Raw genomic sequence first — 15,997 nt, forward strand, 5'->3', positions numbered from 1 at the left:
TTAAGTTGGGGGTTGGCATAATGGGCAAGATATTTACCTCACAAACACAAGGTACAGGGCTTGATTTTTATCTCTGGTTTGAGAAATTTGGCTAAATGTAAAATAGCCTACAAGGGCAAACAGCCTAGTATGAACACTGGAGGAGGGATTGGCATAATGGTCAATGTCTTTATCTCACAGATACAAGGTACAGTGTTTGATTTTGCTCTCTGGTTGTTAACAAGGCTCGTATTAGTTTGCAGACTGATAGCCTAGTATAAACCTGTAAAATCATATAAATCAGTATCTGTTCACAGGATGCAGAATAAACTCTTTTTGATTATCTCATTTAAGGCTTCAGATTTAGGATCATCTTACTTATATTATCAGAGTGTTTGAAAGGGAACTTAAAACAAAAATGATAATTGTACAAATGTCACCTGCTCTTTTCTGTCATTTAAAACTCTGCATTTTTACTTGGCACTAGTTTTAATAGTGGTTGATACCAGCGTGTATCCCATATTATATATTAATTACCTAGTCTTGTGCCTATACTAGTCAGAACTTTGGATAAACATTACGGGGGATAATGAATCCTATTGTGTTTTCTCCAGAGAACAAAGAGAGCCAAAATCTCGGAGTGCAGGGATAGAATAAACAGTATAGTAAATTGTTTTCTCATAAAGCAAGTGAAATGTACTGTAATTTCTGACAAGGTAAGAGAGAAATTATTTCATTTGCATCTTTCTTCATGTCATTAAGTTTTAGTCCATGAATAATCAGTTTACATGATATAGGTCAACACTTTTTTTCTGGATATGAAATTACTGAACCAGATTACTGAAAATCAATTGCAGCAATGCATACAAAATCAACATTTTACACTGAATTTCTTATAAATGATACACCATCTGTTATATTCAGGATGCACATTATAGCACCAGTAAATCATCATGTTGATATTATTTCTGACATTAAGCATATAAACAGATATATTTATCATAGAAAAGAATTAGAATATTTACAAATTCTACATGCAGTTTTAGCTTTAATATTTACAAACACAAGAAAGCTACTATTTAATTGAAACTTTAATAGGCTTCTCTTTAGTAGCTTGAGGTGAAATTGCTCAAGCATTAGTAGCATGCAGAATGGAATAACACTGGATGCTGCTTCCCACAGAAAATCATTGTTGGTCTGGTTTCTAAGTGTGATCCTGCAATGATTTGTTTGTTTGGGACATTTCTTACTTCCTTGAGTTGGTGCAGCCTTGTAGTTAGTATAGATAAGTTCAGGAGTTGTGAGAGTTTACTCCCAAATTGGGGGATACAGGGAAGCTTGCTCTGAAAAAAAAGTAAATAAATAAAATAGATTTTTTTTTGTCCTTCTGTATTTTATCCATTTTTTCCATCCTTTCAGCTTGTCAACTTTCATTAAGTCAACGCTTCACAGTAGAACCAATTTAATATGCAAACTGCTCCATTTAAGTTGTAAGAAATGTATTTAAATAATACAAGTCTTAATGGTCTGTCTGTCTTTGTTGACTAGGAAAGTCCAACTGGACAAAGCCCCCAAAGCCCTAGTTTTACCAGAGGCCTTGGGAGGAAAGCTGCACCAGATACATCTAAGATACTTATGACAGAACAAAGTATTCACAAAGGTACATTACATAAATAGTTCTTAAGACATCTAGATACAAACAAGTAACTGATCTGCAGTGAAACTGCAAACATAATACAAATATTTTTCCTTTGGCAGCATTTTACATGATATTAAATTTAAAGTATAAAATATCTAGCATGCAAACAGTTTATGTGTAATATACACAACAAGCAGACATTAGGTATGACTTAAAGTCATAAATAAAAAGCTTTACAATATAGATGCAAGGAATAAATAAAATTAAGGTAAAGGGTTTCAACATTAGTCAATTATTAGATAATAGTTAAAACTAGAAGAGGGAAAGATGCATTGTATAGCTGATGAGGTAAAGATAGTTGGGGTAAGTATACCAGGGTTTATTCTGACATAAAACCTGGTTATAGGAGTGGGAGAAAGTATTTAAAGGAGAAGGATAAATTGGGAAGATTAGAAAGAAATTGAAAAGTAAAGTGTGGATTAAGATAGGAAGTTAATTGAGACAGATAGGTAGAAAAGTTTGTTGTGTATAGGGGGATATCATTTATAAAGAAATAAGTGGTATATGCTGACAGAGTAAAATTGTGTTACTGAGATGAGCATAATATGCCTAACTACATATGGTTAAGGAGCTGTTTTAGTAAGGGCTTAAAGGTGGGAAGTTCCGTTGTCTGTTTTAGGTATGATGGGATGGTGTTCCAGAGTTTAGATACATCATGGGAGTATGGTGGGTCACCTGCTGAGTTATTAGACTTTGTTGTAGTTACTATGAGTTTACTGTTTGAGCAAAGGTCTATACCTGGAGAGGAGTGCTGCTGGGTATCTTTCAGTGCTTGCTGTTTTTTGGTTAATTTATATGATTTTGTGCAGTAATAGTCTGAGTATGTAAAATAGTTTGTAAGCTCAACCCAGCTTAGTTATTCAGGGGTCTGCAATGATGAGCCTATATATAAGGTTGGCAGCAAAACTGGATACTTTATTGTAACAAGTAGGGAGTTTTGTTTTAATTGTAGTATTTAGGTTGATAAGAATAGACGTATCATATAGTAGGAATAGAAGAAGGTAGGCAGATACTAGTGTTTTGTTTTGCATCATCTGTCAGGTAGTTTTGGTTATCTAGAGGTAGCCCATTTTCAGGTTTATTTCTTTAATGGCTTGCAATATGTGTTGGGCATATTTGAAATCATTGTCAAATAGGGCACCCAAACATTTTTATTTGGGTTACACATTCAATTTTTGTGTTGTTAGATGAGCTTATTTCAAAAGATTCATTGTGGTCTTGTTACAGAGTGAAGAGCAGAAGGTTTGTTTTGTTTTGTTCTGGGAGGATTTAAAGGTACACTGGCATCTTTTAAACAAGTTTCAATAGCAGTGAAATTGCTTTGTGTGATGTCCTGAAATACTGGTAGGGGTGAGGATGCACATTTAGGGATTGAGTTGTAACATATTGATAGACCAGGGCATAGTAGTACTGTATGTAGATTGTTTATGAAATTGTTGAAGAAGAGGAGGACATATTTATTCTTCTAGGATGCTCACTGTGGCTGGTAGAAAGGAGAAGGAAATATTATGCTTCCATTTGACTACTTGCTGCCTGTCAGTCAGACAGTTACAGATCGATGAGAGAGAGGGGATTGGGTGAAGTCAAGGGGCAAAAGATCATTGAGAAAATACTGATAGAATACACTGTCAAAAGCCTTTGATAAATCTTAGAAATGTGAATGTACCAGTTTGCTGTCATTCCTATGTTAGTTTATGATACTGTTGTTGAGGAAGGGTCTATATTAGATAAACAAAAGTTTATCTAATCGAACGCTCACATAAGCGAAAATCGTGGAACTAGAAACCGCAATTGTGAGATTGCGGTACAGTGAAGATGGGAATATTTGCCCTTTCCTCACTGTAGTGCGATCTCAGAGTTGGAATATATATTTAGTGGGGGGCAGTTTTGAGTTCTGGGATTTTCGCTCATGTGAGCATTCGGTTAGATAAACTTTAATTTATTTAATATAGACCCATTGAGGAGAGCTATGGTAGTTATTATGGTGAGGTCTAAAACCATGCTGGGATTTGGAGATAAGATGGCTACAGTTAATATACTGCATAAGTTGTGAGTGGATACATTTTCTAGTAGTCTTGACAGTGGAGATGGGAGAGGATGGCAGTATGTCTACAGCTGCAAAATTATGTTGCTGTGCCTCTATTTTGGAGAAGTATTATATAGGATTTTTCCAGTGGTTGGGACATATCTCTCAGATATGTATTGGTTTATCAGTATGGATAAAGGAAAAAGGTACAGCATCAGCTGCTATTTTAAACTGGATAGCAGCAAAAAAAATGGGTGTAATTTCTTTAAAAAATACACTGTAAAAACCACACAGGAGATAACTAAAATAAAATTAGGATTTTATGGAAAGGGCAACATAGTAAATGCTTCTTTTAGATCTGGACCATGTCAAACTTAACCCTTGTATGGCCTGCAATTTATATAGATTTATTAATGTTGGATGTAGTTTTATTTTAAAACACACAGATAAAGAATTTATTAAGAGGTAATAGGTATGAATGCAACACCGAATATATTACTTTGCTACATGCTGCTCTCGTAAGACTTTCTATCTGGTTAAACAAACAGAAAACTCTCACACAGAATATGGGAACACAGGCTAGCTATATTACAATGAAGATGCTAGCAATACATTGCCCAAACATTCTTTGATCTGCACTAATTTCAAAAACAATTTTGTATTAAATTAGTCATATAAAAGTTTCTTCATTTTCAGATGTAAATTCTTTACATGAAGCTTCTTCTCTTTCGGCTGTTCCCATTTGAGGTCGCCACAGCAGATCAACTGTTTCCATTTCTTCCTGTCCTCTGCATATTGCTCTGTCACACCAATCAACTGCATGTCCTCTCTCACCACATCCATAAACCTTATCTAAGGCATTCCTCTTTTCCTCTTACCTGGCAGCTCCATCCTTAGCATGCTTTTCCCAATATACCCAGCATCCCTCCTCAGCACATGTCCAAACCAATGCAATCTCGCCTCTCTGACTTTGTCTCCAAACTGTCCAACCTGAGCTGACCCTCTAATATACTGATTCCTAATCCTGTCCACCCTCATCACACCCAGTGCAAATCTTAACATCTTTAACTCTGCCACTTCCACTTCTGACTCCTGCCTTTTTGTCAATGCCACCCTCTCCAACCATAAAACATAGCTGGTCTTGTAGACCTTCCCTTTCACTCTTACTGGTACCCGTCTGTCACAAATCAGTCCTGACACTCTTCTCCACCCATTCCACCTTGCCAGTACTCTCTTCTTCACCTCTCTTCCACACTCACCATTACTCTGAACTGTTGATCCAGAGTACTTAAACATGTCCACCTTTGCCAACTCTACTCCCTGCATCCTCACCATTCCTCTATCCTCCCTCTTATTCACACACATATATTCTATCTTAGTCCTGCTGACATTCATTCCTCTCCTCTCTAGAGCATATATCCACCTCTCCAGGGTCTCCTCAACCTGGTCCCTACTCTCACTACAGATCACAATGTCATCTGCAAGCATCATAGTCCATGGGACCTCCTGTCTGATCTCGTCTGTCAACCTGTCAATCACCATTGCAAATAAGAAATTGCTCAGAGCTGATCCTTGAGGTAATCCCACCTACACCTTAAATGCATCTGTCACTCACACTGCAGACTTCACCACTGTCACACTACCCTCGTACATATCCTGCACCACTCTTACATACTTCTATGTCACTCCTGACTTCCTCATACAATACCGCAACTCCTCTCTAGGCACCCTATGATATGCTTTCTCCAAGTCCACAAAGACACAATGCAACTCCTTCTGACCTTCTCTATATTTCTCCATCAACTCTCTCAGAGCAAACATTGCATCTGTAGTGCTCTTTCCAGGCATGAAACCATACTGCTGATCACTAATCATCACCTCCCTTCTTAACCTAGCTTCCACTACTCTTTTCCATAACTTCAAGCTGTGACTGATCAGTTTTATCCCTCTGTAGTTACTACAGTTCTACACATCAGCCTTATTCTTAAAAATGGGTACCAAAACATGTTTTCTCCACTCCTCAGGCATCCTCTAACTTTCCAAAATTTCATTAAACAATCTGGTTAAAAACTCCACTGCCATTTCTCCTAAGTACCTCCATGCTTCCACTGGTATGTCACCTGGACCAACAGCCTTTCCATTCTTCATCCTCTTCATAGCTGCCCTTTAAGTAGGTCAAATGGCAGGCATCTTTACTGACAGATAAACCACCAGTAATAGAAAATAGTGCATGGCCACAGAAAAGAAACTTATAGGGACCATCTAAATCATGTTATCTCATCAAAGCCTTCTTTCTTAAGAGACATGCTATGTTGCAATTTTTATTTAGGCCCAGGGGCTTAAAAGCATCAAATATCAGCTTCAGTACACCTCCCTTATTTCAAGCTGGACTATCCATGACACCCCCTCCCCCACTCGTTTACTTGACTGGACCTGCTCAAGAATAATGAATCTGAATTCATTCTCTGGATACAATATAGGTTTTTTGCCAAGGCATTACTGGATTTACCTTTTTTAATTTCATATAAATGTTGATAAATTTGCTCCTTCACTGCTTGCTCCATTTTTCCTATGTAGAAGGAGTGACATCCCTGGCATAGAGCTACATAATAAAAAAGAAAAACTGAACTGAGCAATGTAGCAATATACAACTTTAACAGCTCAGTATAAAAATCAGCAAAACTTTCAAGTCACAAACCCTCCTTCAGTGCTAATACCATTTTACAATACAGGTCCATTTAAATAGCATAATTGCATCACACAACAGCCAATAACAAAACTATTACAACTGATCAATTAAATTCTACTTGAAAATATAATATTATACTTGATGGAACGTACCTTAAAATACTTTATAAAAACATACTTTAAAAAATACATACTTAAAAAAATATTTCAAGAGAAACTTAAATAGGGCAATATAAACCATCAATTTAGTTTTACAATTAAACCTCCCCAAATGTAATTGGTTCTACCCTTAATCATGCATCTATTACCTACCCTAATCCATTTACAGTATTGACATTGTCCAGATTTCCTCATACCTTCACAGCCAGTGCCAGTACTCAAACATTGGAAAGAGCTTTCTAAAATATCCTTAAAACTGCTATATTTTTGATAAACCAATATTGGTCACTCATATATTTTTGCATGTATATTCACATTGTCCATTAAAATAGCTCAATTCTTCTCTATGACCCACCTAATAAGATTACTATCAGTATAAAATACACTAATAAAAATACTTTTAAACGGACAAGGAGAGAGCTCCAGAACATTCTCTTTTTCGTTCACTTACTTGATGCCCCAAAGATAGTATAGGAACAGAAACTCTTATTTTGTCTATTTTGCTTTTTATTGTTAACTCCTTCATTAATCCTTCTGTCAATGTCTGGGGATAGCTCCTATTTAAGAACATCCATTCCAAAGGTTTACATTCTTCAAAGAAGTCCTCATCTCTAGTTACCATCCTAGCTGTCCTTACATACTGTCCTTTGACAATAGCCCTCTTTTGCTGTTTCGGATTTGAGCTAGAATAATGAATGATGATGTTAGAAAATGTGGGCTTCCTATAAATTTTAGATATATAAAGTCTGTTATCCTAATCTTTCTCCAACAGTATGTCTAAATAGGAAATCTTCTTTTTCTCAACCTGAGAGGTAAATACTAAGAACCCAGTTGTTTGATTAATGTATTGCATAAATTCTTTCATATTTTCTCTGGTGTCCTGCCAAATCAAGAACAAATCATATCATCGCGATACCTGTTATAAAGCCTAAATGACATCTTATAAGCACCATTAAAAATAAACTGCTTCTCCTATTTCACCATTATTATGTTGGCAAACATTGCCCCAACACAGGACTCCATGGCCAATGCCTTAAGCTGTAAATAAGCCTTTCGTTCAAAATAAATAATCCCCCAGGCCTAAATGAAAATTCAGCATAGCATGTCTTTTAAAAAAGAAGGCTTTGATGAGATTACATGCTTTAGATGGTCCCTATAAGGTCTGTTTTGTGTCCATGCACTATTCTTCATTTTCTATTTTGTATTTTCTATTTATATGTTTTATGTAGTTTGGACTATTATGTTGTTTCCTTTTTTGATCCTTCATTTGTATTAGAAATTTTAGGATTTATATGCATTCTTGACTTGGTTTTACAAGTTAATATTGGGTCCTTAGTTATTTCTAAGGGGTATGTTATATATATATATATATATATATATATATATATATATATATATATATATATATATTTTTTTTTTTTTTTTTTTTTTTAAGAGATTTTGATGGCTATTAAATAAGATATGTTATTCCATGTACAGAGCTAATATGTGCTTTTTAATTGTTAATAATGTTTTCATCACAAATATCCATTTACATATTTTAATACTTATTATTTCAATGTTAATTAATGGATTTTTAGCACTCAAGTTTAGGTTGGTTTACAATAGTTAGCAGCTATTTCGCCCAGAATGATACCACAGCATAAGGAGAAAATGATTGACTTCAACAATTGGCTAAGCTTCTGGTGTCATTAAAAGGGGGATCCACTATCTGTCTGCCTGGGAAGACATGATCAACAAACCACAATGCTTTGCCAGAGATGGTCTGCACCTGTCACCCCTGGGATACAGGTTACTGGCTAAAGCTCTTACCACCCCTAGAGTGCTTTTTTAGGCAAGGTTCAAAGGACAAAACCACCACCGTAACAGATACAAGCATGCAAAATCTGAAGGTAATGCTACTCAGTGCTAGAAGTCTAAATCTCAAAATGCACTCTCTCGAGGCACTCCTAAAAATGGAGAACATTGATATCTGTGCAGTAACTGAGACCTGGTTCAAGGCTCCAGAGAGCACTCCTGCAATACCAGGCTACAACTCTTACCACACTTTTCGGCCACAAAACCAAGACCAAAACACTAAAGGTGCAGGAGTGTCCATATTCATCAAGGATATTCACACCTCCAGGCTAGTTGCCCAACACAATGCATCTGAAATTCTCCAGGTGCCAATAACACTAGGTAAGACTTCAATCCAAACTGTAGCTACAGATCCCCCACCATGCCCCAGGATTCTCACTACACCTTTCTAAACATACTGGAAAATATTAAGATACAACCAAACACCCTAATACTGGGTGAATTCAACTACCGTGTCATTAACTTGGAAAACTACTCGATTACCAACACCTTTTCCCAATGGTTCTTGGAATTCATAAATTCCAATGCCTTGGATCAACTAATCCATTGTCCCACCAGGGGCTCTAATATCCTAGACCTGGTCATTTCCAACATGGGAGATAGATGCTCCACACCACTGGTCATCCCCTCATTGGTCAAGTCTGACAATAAGCAAATCACCCTTGACATCCACATCCCACCTCCAACCCCCAGTAAGGAAACCTCTGTAAAAAAACTTCTTCACAGCCAACTTCATGCTACTCAAGTCAGAAGTGACAAACTTCATGACACCCATGCAGATGGGATCTGAAAGTTTGACTGCTGAATCCTACACTAAGGCACTGTACAAGCACATCCATTCGTGCATGAATCGTGCCATCCCAAATAGAACAAAGATGCTCTCCTCCAAAAAAAGGAAGTCAATCTGGTGGTCCACTGCCATAAACAAACTATACAACAGAAGGAAGAAACTCTTGCAGAAAAGAGGAAAATCCCAGGATACAAAAAACTCCCTTACCAGCCTCAGTAAGAAGCTGAGATCCCTCATAAAATCCTCCAAGGCTAGTCACAAAAATAAAATTGCCAAACATTCCAAAGACAACCACAAGGCATTCTATAGTTATGTCAAGAATCTAAATGGCAATGCTACGATCTATCTGCTCTGAGCTACAACAGAATGGCATTAAATATACTGATCCCAAAAGATATTGCCAATATCCTGGCAGATCAATTTAGTGCCAACTTCACCCCCATCTCATCCCCTAAAGGGCCCATCTCAATACCAAAAGATTGCCAAATTCTGGTAATCATGGCCACACAGGTAGAAACCACATTCTCAAAAGCTAAGAATACAGCATCCATGGGACCAGATAACAACCTAGGCTGTGTACTACATGAACTACAAAATGAACTGGCACCTCACCCAAGTGTCATGTTTAATCATGCCTCACCTCAGGCTTCATGCCCACTGAGTGGCGCACAGCTACTGTTATCCCACTCCATAAGGGGGGATTGTCAGTAAGCCAGTTGGCAACCCATCGAGTAACATATGGATGTATGTTCAGCTTAGTAAGTTTATCTATGATTCCAGAGTGGGGGATGGTGTTGAAGGCCTTGGCAAGTTCCAGATAGGCTGTGTGGGCTGCCTTTACCCTCATCTGCAGCTCTGGAGACTGATTTGAAGAAGTCAATCAGGTTCAGCAGACAAGATCGGCCCTTCACGAACCCAAATTGCATGGGGTCCAGTGTTTGAAGGTTGCCAATCTCTTTGTTTATAAGTTCAATGATGATGCATTCCATGCCCTTGCAGATCAGGCTCGTCAGACTGATGGGCCAGTAGTTCCCAGGATCAAATGGACTGTAAAAGTAGCCAACTCCAAATCCAGCTCCACACAAGTGACAAGTGGAGTACCTCAGGGTTCAGTCCTGGCACTGCTCTTGTTTGGCATCTACTTCTCTGAAGTACAGGCCAACACTAAGGGACTGTAACTAACAAAGTTCACAGATGACTGCAAACTAGGAGCCGTTATTGAATTCCCAAATGATGCAGATATTCTACAAAAGGGCCTTACAGAAACAGATGCTTAGTGCCAGAGCCATGGGCTCAAGCTTAATGCCAAGAAATGTATAGTTATCCCCTTTGGGAAAAAACATGTACCCATGAATTACCACATAGGTGGCAGTACACTAAACACTGAAAGTGTGATGAGAGACTTAGGGACACAGGGTGGACAGTGGTCTCACCTTCGATAACCACATCACCACAACAGTCAGGAAATCCTTCTATGTGGCACACCTCATCACTAAGGGCTTTTCATCCAGAAAAAAGGAGGTCATTGGCCCACTGTACTCATCCCTTATTAGACCCATTATAGAGTACAATGCCCCGTTTGGTATGTAACTCACAAGACATTTGCAACAACTGGAAAGGCTGCAGAAATACCTCACTAAAAGAATCACAGGCCTAAAGCAGATGTCCTATGCTGACCATCTAAAAAAAACTTCAGCTATACTCAGTGGCATATTGCCTACTCAGAGGTGAGCTCTGCTTAACATACAAGGCCATGTCAGACCCTGAGCTGTTGGACATGCTCCACTTAAAGAAATCCCAATCCCTCAGAGCCACACGCTCCAGGGATCAAAATCCTGTCATCACAATGAAAAAAACATGCTGGAGGGATAGGTTCCTGACCCAGAGACTCCCCATACTCTGGAATAGACTGCCCATACATGTCAAGCAGAGCACTTCCTTGGCCCTCTTCAAAAGAAATCTTGACGATTGGATGGGAGATAGGAAATTCACCCCGGGGATCATGTCAGTCACCTTGCTAGACAGGGGTCCAGGGAAGTAAATATTGTGGGAAGAAATATCCAGGCAATTGTTATGGCTAGGCTTGTATAGGCCCTAGGGCCTATAGCCTAGTACCAACCTATGAACATATGCTGTACATGTGACTTGATTTGAACTATTTAAACTGTTTGTAATATACTGTATGATTACCTGATGAAGTATTGGGAGTATGCCTTACATTTTTTAATGTTATTGGATTTTATCTGTGTTCTGATGTTTGAATTTAAATAAATGTCTGTGCTACTGCTTGTGATTTGTCTGGGCTGCTAATTAGTGTGGTTAAGGTTGGGGCTAATGTCTCTTCTGAGTTTATGGGTGGAAGTATTGTGTGTAAATGTATATAGCAATTTACATTTTCATTTTAGCTTAGGTTTTATTGTAGTTTGGTTGGTAAAGACTTTAACATGATATATTTGTATTTGAAGGGTCAGGGGAAGTAAAATGGCAGAGATAAGATTATATGTTGGGAAGATCTGATGTGAGTTTTGGTGTGGTACATGACGGTCAGAAGGGATAATATTTATCAGGTTGGAGAGATATGATAGCTGGTGTAGTGTGTTAGTGTAATGTGTACAAAATATATCAGCATATTGGATAGAAGCATTGTCAGCAGTGGTGATAAAAGAGATTAAAATTAGTCTGTGTTCTAAGATTGGAGATTGATGAGATGAATGGAGAGAGTTTTTCAAAAGATTTGCTTAGCGGTAGTGTCAGGGAAAGGGCTCAGAAGAAAAGGTAAAGTGCAGAGCACTGCAAGAATGAAAAAAAAGGTGTTTGAAATGATATTAAATAATGGATGGAAGTTGGGAAAAGGTAACTAGAAAAAAGAGTGATTCTATGATAGTTGTATAGTAGTTTGTAGATGTACCGATATTAGATGTCACAAGTGATAGGTGTAAATAGATAGTATCATGCTTGAGTAAAGTGGGAGGGAGGAACTGGGAGTAGGGTAGGGGAGTTAAGCCAAGCATAGCAGAGATTATCTGACCTTGTAGGCCCTTTACTTCAGAAAGCAGTTTATAGCTGGTGAGCAGCAATTACCATGGAAACACAAAGTAAAACAAGTTTTGTTTCAGCTACTAAAAGCAGAGACCAAAGAGCTATGGATAAGATGTAACGTATTTAGACAATGTAATCTAATGGTATCTTGCATGGATATTTAACAATTAGGTCAGTGGTCCTTAGAATATAAAACAGTGTAAGAAACTTCTCTGTGTGGAAGATTTTCAGTCCATATATTTCTAGTTAATCACTGTATATTAATCAGATCAGACAATAGTAGTAGAAGTAGCGAACATAAACTCAAGTCAAAAAGTAATAATAGAAAAAATATAATTCTACTGCATTAATAAGTATTCGAAAGTAATCCAAGCAAGGCAGGCAGTCTGTTTCCAGTCGAAAATCCTTTATTACGTACACAGACAAGTGATCCAAGTAAAACAAAAATAGAGTAATGATTTCCTCACAAGCCTTCTAAATATATATATACTTTTTATCAGGCATGGGAGTGGTTTATTGTGCTGTAAAACAAAGTGTTATTGGTACACATGTTAAATTCACATCCCTTCCCCCATCAGTGTGAAATTCGAGCTGGTCCTGCCCTACCTAGTAGCTGTCATAATAATATATAGCCCTAATATACTTTAATGGTACATCTTATTTAACCAAAGTATTAAGTAGATTATTAAGTCTGTGATTTTATACAAGGCAATATACTACATGGCTGGAAATATATCAACCTTAGTTCATTTTGCAATCAAAAATTATATATAAATATATACATATACATTTTGCATGTAAAAATCAGTTTCTATTTTCATAACCTATTGTTAACAAAGATCACTTTCGTCCTTCTAGACTTCTTCAGGTCTGTGTACAAGAACCCTAAAAACCTATATAATTGTATAATTAGTATTGTTATTACCATCATTTTGAATAAAGTGGAAAAAACAGAACCAGAAAAAAATAAAAATAAAAAAATATATATGTATGATGATGGAAACAAAATATACACTTAAATTTCAAATGATTTAAAATGGTATTTAAAACCAATTTGTAGAAAAAAATAAAATTAAATACAATTAGTCATGTAAACAATGTGGCAATTTTCTAAGTTCCAAGTGTATATTTTATTTCCATCATCATACATATATGTTGTATTTTTTTGTTTTATTTGTATCCTGTGCTTATTTTATGTACACTAGCCTTATTTTGCAGCTACAACGTGTGCTGTGATTTATATAAAGCTTTTTTACATCTACCAAGGCTCCGTCTTGTTAGTAAAGTTGCCCTGCATCTGCACTTCTTGATTCCTGAAGTCAAGTTTGGTTTCAACATCCACATCCCAGAGAATTTGTAGTTCCTCTTCTAGCTTGTTTCAGGAAGAAACTTCACTGGTAGCTCCAGCAGTTGTCTCTAAATTCAGGGTTCCCTTTTCACTCCCCTCTTGCCTTTCAGGAGTTGTTCACAGACATTTCAGATGTGGGATGGGGAGCAGCCTTTGTCTCCCTAAAGGCACCTATTTAACAGAAAGAGCACATCAATGACAAAGAGATGAGAACTCTTCTGCTGGAGCTTCAAGCTTTTCATACTCTTTTCTCCCCAGGACTTCTGAAGGTATTTACAGACAATACCACAGTGATGTGGCATGTAAACAAGTAGGGGGGAACAAGATCTTATCTTCTTTTCTGCTTGGCCCTCCTGGTGTGGGATCTTGCTGTCCAGTATCAAGTGATTCTTCAGGCAGTTTACAGTCCCTCAGGTCAAAACATTGTGTCACACACTCTGAGCACGTCCTTAACTCAATCCCATAAATGGATGCATCGCACGAATGTGTTTCTGGACATTGCCCACCAGTGGGGTACTCCTCAAATAGACCTGTTTGCCTCCCACCTGAACAGACAGCTTCCTCTTTTTTGTGTCATAGTCCCATATCTTCTGGTTTAGAAGGTGGACACCCTATCTTTTTCTTGGAAGGGGATGTTTCTTTAAGCCTTCCCTCCCCTTCCCCTCATTCTAAAAGTCCTGTTCAAAATAAAGGAGGATGTTCCCAAAAATCTAGTTGGTGACTACCTTTTGGCTAAGACTGCATTGGTTCCTTCTTCTTCTTCTGCATTTAGCCAAGGGCAATCATCACAAGTTACCTCACAGGGTTGCCCTATTCACAAAAGACAAGGGCTCTCTCATCCATCCACACCTGTCCACTCTTCAAATGACACTGTGGGTGATAGGATTTTGATTCAACATAGACAACTTTTTTCTGAGGACATGCTTAGAGTCCTGCAGGAGGCTAGGAAATCCTACTTATCCAAGTTGAGGAGGTTTTCTGTTTGGTATCTTTCTCATAACCTAGATCCACTTTCAGTGGATGGTCCTTTGGTTCTCTCTTCTTTGTGTGATGAGTTCAGTGCTGGGTTGGCTTATTCTCTAAGTCCCACGTATCAGCTATCTCTACTTGTCTGCCATTATCTCCTCCTTTAGCATCTAGATTTGATGTTAATCAATTTCTAAAAGGTGTACTTCATATTAGGCCTCCCCAGAAGCCTGTTACTCCTCCCTGGGATCTTATTATATTTTTTTTTAAATCGACTCAGGCTCCTTTTGAACCTGCAGCTTCAGCTTCCTTGCAACTTTGCTCTTTGAAGCCTGTTCTTTTGTTAGTCCTTAGTTCTGCCAGATGGTTGTCTGAGCTTTGAGCCCTTATGGCTTGTTGTCCTTTTTTGGTGTTTCATAAGGACAGTGTGTCCTTGCATACTAACCTTTATATTATGCTCAAGGTGGTGAATGAGTTGTCCATTAATCAGTCTATTCATTTTCCCATGTTTTCCCTTCTCTACTATCTGCCAGTGAGAAGCTGCTGCACACATTAGATGTGCGTAGACAACTCAGATTTTATTTAGATAAGACTAAGACTATTAGGAATTCTGATCAGCAGTTTCCTTTCATCCCATGTCCTTGGAATTAGCTGTATCCAAGAAAACTATTTCTTCTTGGATCTCAAAAGCTATTTTGTTTTGTTATTCCTTTCATGGAAGAGCATTCCTTATTTTGTTAGGCTCATTCTTCTAGGGCTGTGGCTTCTTCTAGTGCTTTCTTCACGGATTTGGATACTAACTCTGTTCTTCACGCAGCTACCTGAACTTCTCTGCATACATTTACCAAGCACAACAAGTTGCCTGCAGAGCAAGAGCTGGTTTTGCAGGGCCATTCTTCATGGCTTCCTAGAGATCACTGCTGGTTCTTCCATCTTCTAAGTTTCTTTTTGAGCTTTGTCACTCTCCATAATGTAAGAAAAACTGCAACAGTGAAATGGAAGAACATAGAAAAGTTGTGTAAAATCTTACCATGATGGTAGATGTTCTTCTCTTCACTGTTGCAGTATTCACTTTCTCCCTCATCCCCAATCCATTTCTCTTTTGGATGTACTGAATACCTCTCTTTTCCTTGGATGGGTGCTCCTACTGGAGCCGTCAGTTATAAGGATGGCACATTTGGACATCACCTTTATGGCCTATCCTACACAAGGAGCTTATGTGTGACATACGGATTACCTTAAGGCAACATAAAGACTTTGGTATACTGGCTGGAAGTCAGGTTACCTTTGGCATGGGATCTGTAATGTAAAGAATAGTGCAACAGTGAAGAGAAAAGACATCTACTATTATGGTAAGATTTTACAAAACTGTACTATATGCAGTCGCTGCATGTTGATGTGCATAACAGGAGTAGTAAAGTGTTGTGTCATTTTTTTATAGCTGCG

At 37.8% G+C, this 15,997-nt stretch overlaps 1 long non-coding RNA gene across 1 annotated transcript in view; it reads right to left on the minus strand.

Moving 5' to 3' along the window:
• Positions 1-1,010: 1,010 nt before the first annotated feature.
• The window catches only part of LOC122812847, a 28,718-nt gene continuing 13,731 nt past the window's right edge, over positions 1,011-15,997 (minus strand). Inside the window, exons 2-3 of the long non-coding RNA XR_006366590.1 lie at positions 6,214-6,306; positions 1,011-1,322 (exon numbers count right to left, since the gene is read on the minus strand). This is a non-coding gene — a long non-coding RNA (uncharacterized LOC122812847). The remainder of the gene's footprint in view (positions 1,323-6,213; positions 6,307-15,997) is intronic.

The sequence above is a fragment of the Protopterus annectens genome, chromosome 10.part0 (genome assembly GCF_019279795.1).
Source record: "Protopterus annectens isolate FY-2018-M chromosome 10.part0, PAN1.0, whole genome shotgun sequence".
In the NCBI taxonomy this organism is placed as follows: Eukaryota; Metazoa; Chordata; order Ceratodontiformes; family Protopteridae; genus Protopterus; species Protopterus annectens.